The 6,247-nt window shown below is 38.9% G+C and overlaps 1 pseudogene across 1 annotated transcript; it reads left to right on the top strand.

Annotated features, from left to right (window-relative positions):
* The first annotated feature begins 903 nt into the window (after positions 1–903).
* On the top strand, positions 904–1,372 carry LOC306659478 (large ribosomal subunit protein uL24-like; annotated as a pseudogene). Its single transcript has one exon. The product of its transcript is annotated as a large ribosomal subunit protein uL24-like (transcript).
* Positions 1,373–6,247: the final 4,875 nt, after the last annotated feature.

Genomic DNA, 6,247 nt, shown 5'->3' with positions numbered 1-6,247 from the left:
TTTATTGCATAAGATACATTGATTTTATGTCATAGTATTTATTGTTAATTTTATATCATAGATGAGTTACAGGAAATCAAGAAGAATAAATATCAATCAAGGATTTCTTCTGAGAAAGAGGTTGGTGATATTTTAGTATACACAGGATAACTGCATCATGTTAGGCACAGCAAGACTTAGTTATTTTCTTTATTTGGAGGTTAAGTACAGTTTACAGAGATGCATCTGGGTACCAAGCAAGGGGTGGACTTAGGATGGTTAATTGTATGTGTCCACTTGACTGGGTCATAGTGTCTCTAGATTATGTCTGGATGTGTTTGTGAAGGGGTCAGAGGGTGTTTGCAGAGAGAACACCATTAGAATTGGTGAACTAAGTAAAGCAGATTTCCTTCTCAATGTGGTTGGGCATAGTCCATCTCACTGAAGGACTGAATAGAACAAAAAGGTAGAGGAAATTTGGATTCATTCTCTCTCTTCTCTCTCCTCTTTTCCTCCCCCTCCTCCTCCTCCTCCTCCTCTTCCTCCCTTTTCCTCTCATTCTCACTCTCCCTCTTCCTCCTTGAAGTGGGACATCAGTCTTCTCTTGCCCTGGGACTGGGACTCAAATCAGTGCTCTTGGATCTCAGGCCTTTGGTCTCACAGGAATTTACCCCCATTGGCTTTCCTGGGTCTCCAGCTTGCAGATAGCAGATTATGAAACTTCTGAGTTTCCATAATCACGTGAGCCAATTCCAAACCATAAATCTCATTTTACATACATATATATATATATATATATATATATATATGGTTTTAGAGAACACTGGCTAATACAGCAGTAGAAGCTCAAAGCTCTTTCCTTTACAAATCTTGTAGAATCATACGTGCTTCATAGTTTTGCTATAAGTAAAAAACAAGCTCTTCCCTTTTGCGGTCATCGCTGAAGCGGCATCCGCTAAAATGAAGTTCAGTCCTTTTGTGACTTCTGACTGAAGCAAGAACCGCAAAATGTATTTCAATGCACCATCACACATTCGCAGGAAGATTATATCCTCCCCTCTTTCCAAAGAGCTGAGACAGAAGTATAATATTCTACGCCCATCCGAAAGGATGACGAAGATCAGGTTGTGCGAGGACACTATAAAGGTCAGCAGATTGGCAAAGTGGTCCAGGTTTACAGGAAGAAATATGTCATCTATATTGAACGGGTGCAGCGGGAAAAGGCTAATGGCACAACTGTCCATGTGGGCATTCACCCCAGCAAGGTGGCTATCACCAGACTAAAACTGGATAAAGACTGCAAAAAGATCCTGGAACGGAAGACCAAGTCTTGCCAAGTAGGAAAGGAAAGGGCAAATATAAAGAAGAAACAATTGAGAAGATGCAGGAATAAAGTAACCATATTTACAACTTGCATTAAAAACTGCTAAAATGAAAAAAAAATTGTGAAAAAATAGGACGCTATAACACACTGCAATATGCTTTGAATTTTTCCAGAGGTATAGCTGGGCACAGTATCACATGCGTATAATCCTAGCCATTTAGGAGGCTGAGGCATGGAGATCACAATTTTGAGGCCAGTCTCAGCAACTTAGGGAGAACCTACCTCAAAATAAAAAGGACTGGGAATATAATTCAGTGGAAAAATCACACCTGGGTTCAACCTTCAGTTCCCCCCCCCAAAAAAAAAAAAAAAATTTGGCCAGAGACCTAATTACAAAAAGTCACCTTTCACATTGCTATTAGAATTTTTCTAAAACTTTCTTGCCTTTAGAGTATTTTCAAAGATCTGCTTTGGAAATTTGGTCACAGAGTTACACATCTTTTAAACAATGCAGAGAAACCAGTGTTCAGAGCATGGGCCTCTTATGGGGGCTGGAGACTTGAAGAAGAAGAGAAAACCCAGGAATCCAGGAGACCCAGCTGGAAGCAAATGAGTTTGCAGCTAGATCCTCTTGGGCAAGTAGGTCAGACCAAGGCTTCTACGTCTGAGGTTGCTGACATGAAGAAAGATGCTCTTGGGGCTAGCAGCTGATGTTTCTTTGCCAGCTCCACAGACCACTGACAGCGGCTGATGTATGTATATGCTGCTCCTATGGACTCCTCTGGGTCTAGTGGGCTTGAGATCAATCTGCCACAACCAAAACTCAAAATCCATTGTGTATGGCTCAGATGAAGCAAGAATTCACACTTCTTTCTGTTTTGGTTTGGTTTTTTTCTTTTTTAATAGCCAGAATAAGATGAGATGGGGGAAGAGAGCTTTCTAATTCTATTGAGCTACAAAACTGAAAGCTCTAATTGTTCAAAATGGGAAGTCAAAGAACACAATCTTTCCTAAAGGGAAAATTGGAGGGAAATAATAGGCTACAAACGCCCAGTTGGCTTGATGCTAAATCAAGGGAAGGATGCACATTATAGAGTCCAAGTAAAATCTGAGTTCATTGGACAATTGCCAAGAAGTGGTAGCAGGGAGGTTAACCTTATCCTGATGAAGACGACCAGCTCAAGCTGCTAAAGTCATTAAAAAGCAAATGTACACATATGTACAAAAAGAGGCAAATTAAAAACAAGAGAATAGTGTGTGTCTCATCCCATATCTAGAGAGACAAGATAATCTGAAAACAAACCTTAAAAAGATGCAAGAAGCTACACATCCCTCAGGGAGAAAGCAGAGAAATGTGTTTCCTGCTACACAAATATCTTTTTCATAAGAATAACAATGCCACTAGAGATCTTTAGAGTCCTATATATATAAATGAACGAATAAATAAAGGAATAGGTAACTGTGATTGTTCAATAGAGCAGATATAGAAATTAGGAAAATGAAAAAAAAATAGCATAGTTTTTAAAATATATATCCTTTCTAGTGCTTTCTTTTTTCAAACCCACCTATTCCACCGAGTAGGAAAGAACCTGATTAGGAAAAACGGTTGAGAAGTAAGTGGTGTTTCTTATTTTTAAAAAATTGGGGGAGAGGGGAAAATAAAGCCGAGTTCATTTTCCAGCCTGTGAAAAGAGCTGAATGCAATGCACTAGGTGATCCGCAGTGTCACCTAGTGGTCGGGAGGGACAAGACCCATAAGGGAAGCCGACACTGGGTGGATGCGCCCTTGGCTTCAGAAGCCGGCAGTGTCAAGGGCAGGCTGAGCCATTCACCGGCTGGGGGCTAAGAGCCCCGCGGTGAGGTTACACTTGCCAACTCACCTTTCTGACGTGCTTCACAGCTCTGGCCTCAGTTCTTTTTCTAAGTCTTTTCCTAAGTTTGAAATTGAGTTTCCACATGTCTGATGTAAAACTGCTCAGACTGGTGTTTTTGAGATTGCTGTCTGAGAATGAGATAGAGAAAATATCAGACAAATCAGTGTGTAGTTCTATGCAGGCATCGCTTCCAAGTTACATGGAAAGGACAGGTACACAAATAGTGACCTCTTGTGCTCGTGGTGTGTCTCCTGTGTTGATTGTCACTTGATTATAAGATCAGGGCCTCGCTGATGTGACAGTGTCTTTTAGTTCAGGACATTGTCCTTTGTTTCCAGGATCATTGCAACTGCTTTGACTGACTCACCAGCCCGTATTCTGGAGCCCTCAGAATTTATCCCCCATGTTGTGGTCCATCTACTTTCTAAAATGTATCGTTCCCTGCTTTAAATTCTCTATGGATTTCCCTTTGCCCTTAAGACAGTCTAAAATCCTTCCAGGCCATACAAGACTTCTCAGAACCCACCTTCACTCACCTCCCATGTTTGGCTTCTCCTCACACGCCAGGCCGAGACAGACTGACCCTGTGGACTGCACACGTGGGCACTTCCTGCTAGAATTCTCTTCCCCTGGCCTTTTTATTCCTGCTTGTCCTTTGTCCTTCCACAACCTCAAACCTAGCTTAGGTTCCTCTTCCACATTCCCCCAGAGAATTCCACATGATCCATCATGTTTTGCTCAAATGCTATTTATTACGTATGTCCCTGCCCCATGATACTACTAACCCCTGAAGTATCTTATATTCCATAACCCCAGTACCTGGAAGAGTACCAGAGGCATAATCAATCCTGATAAATACTTGAATGAAATATGAAGGCTCAAATCAATGACCTTCTTCTCTGCCCCCTAACATAACCAATCAACTTAGTTCCAAATATAAATGAATGTGATGTGATGCTTAGTGGGACCTACCTGCATCACAGACCCAGAAACAAAGAAGAAGGGATGTGACCTTCAGAAGAGAACCCACAACAACAAAGCCAGACGTCCTCCACGCCGTCCCCACCAAGACTCTGCTTAGTTATTCTACAGACTCAGAAAAAAATGTAAGACAATTATTCTAAAGACTCTTAGTCAATTAGAGAAATTAAGTTAATTCCTAAATTTCTGGAGATGAAAAGAACTTTCCAGTAACTATATCAACTTGTCATGTAAAAGAATTACTTAAAATGTTTTTCTCTGAAATCTTAGAGGCATGAAAGACCAAATAACTAAGGAAATTACCTCTAAAAATTCCTCTTTGGAATTGTTTTCACCATATTATAAACACAAAATCTCTTCAAGTGATTTCTTTGAGTTTACTTAAACACAGCCCTTTGAGGAATTAATTCAAGCATAGACCCCTTCTAAATTATTTTTATGAAGAAGTTTACGACTTAGAGTATCATTTCACTTGTTACAATGAAAAAATATCACCTGACACTTGGTAGGGCTCCAAACCCCACCCTTGATAAATACCGATGAGTTCCTTTTATTAAAATCAATTTCTTTTGCTTTTGCTTCCTACAAATACTGATATGAAAAGAATTTCTAGTGTCATGGATGATCTACAGAAATAATAACTTAACATATTTGGTGTTGAATAAAGAAGACAAAATTTTATGTTCTTTTCACTTGTATCAAAATAAAGGAAGGAAGCAGAAGAGTTGTGTAATAAAATGTGATATAAAGTTTTATTTCAGATCTTATAGAACATGTTTGGGGGCAATAAATTTTTATATTTAATGTCAGTATTTTTGTTGAACTACTAACAACTTTATTAGCAGATGGAAATTTTCATGCATTTGATGTGTCAAACCTGTGAATCTCCTCCTCAAAGAAATTTTATAGAGTATGTTTTTCATATTTATATAAAGCAGAGACAGAGCGGGCTTTTAAATATCTCAAGTGGTCTTTGTAAGTATCCTCCTGGAAGATAAACTCTGGTTCACACTGGAATGTACTTCTGCCATTAAAATCTGAATTTGCTTGCTTGTAGCATTCTGAAGATATTTTACGATATCTGAAAAGATGCTCTCATATTTTGTATAACTCCCAAGATATCAACTTTGGAAAGATCCAGAAGGTAGAATAAAATGTGCTTTGCATTATACCTACTGAAATGTTGAGCATAAATCACATATATATCTGTTTGATTTACAAATGTATGTCCCTCATATTCAAATTTCAGTTGGAATCGAACTAGTTATTTAGTGAGAATGGGACCCGTGTTCTTTGGCTCTCTCTTTCTAACTAGCTGTGTGATCAGGGACAGAATCCCTTTTGTTTCTGAGCCTCAGGTCTCTCCTTTGTGAAATGAGTTGCACTAGATGATTTCTAAGATCTCCTTATTTCCATAGAGCCTGAACAGTGATTAAATATATTTACCATGTAAAAGTTATACTTCACAACAATAGAATACTTTTCTTAAATCACCAAATGATTTTACATTTTGGTAATTTAGAATTTATATACAGTGCTCTCTGAAGTGTTTTTGACCCTGTGCAAGCTAATAATTATAATAATGGGACCTATTTTAGGGGGAAGTATTGATCTTGTTTTTCTATGAATTAAAACATGAAGAAGAATTTCAGTCATATACAGGTTTGCCAAAATTTCCCAAAATGTGTTCCATTAAACACTCGGTCTACAGTGAGTTAACAGAGCTCTGCTCTTTAAAAAAAAAAAAAAAAAAAAAAAGGTAGTTCATTGTCTGATGTCTTATCAGTAGGTAACCGCCCCCTCCCACAGCTCCTAGAGGGAGTAATAGGACAGGGAGGGTTTTGGCTGACACGGGATGTGTAGACACTGAACCAAACCCAGATTTATTGTGAGAAGTAGGGAGGGTAGATCTTGAACCAGTCCAAAAAAGTGCAATCCACAGTTCCATTTAAGAACTGTGACTTGAGAGTTCAATTTAAAGAAAAACTCTACAAACTAGAGACAAGCAAAAATAGAAATAATTTTTCCTGGAGGCAGCGGGCTACCCTCTGAGGAGAGGTTCACACTGAGGCAATCAGCATTATAGGAA

The sequence above is a fragment of the Sciurus vulgaris genome (assembly GCF_902686455.1).
Source record: "Sciurus vulgaris genome assembly, chromosome: 4".
Taxonomy (NCBI): domain Eukaryota; kingdom Metazoa; phylum Chordata; class Mammalia; order Rodentia; family Sciuridae; genus Sciurus; species Sciurus vulgaris.
Note: the sequence above shows the minus strand (reverse complement) of the source record. Positions and strands in the feature narration are given on the sequence as shown.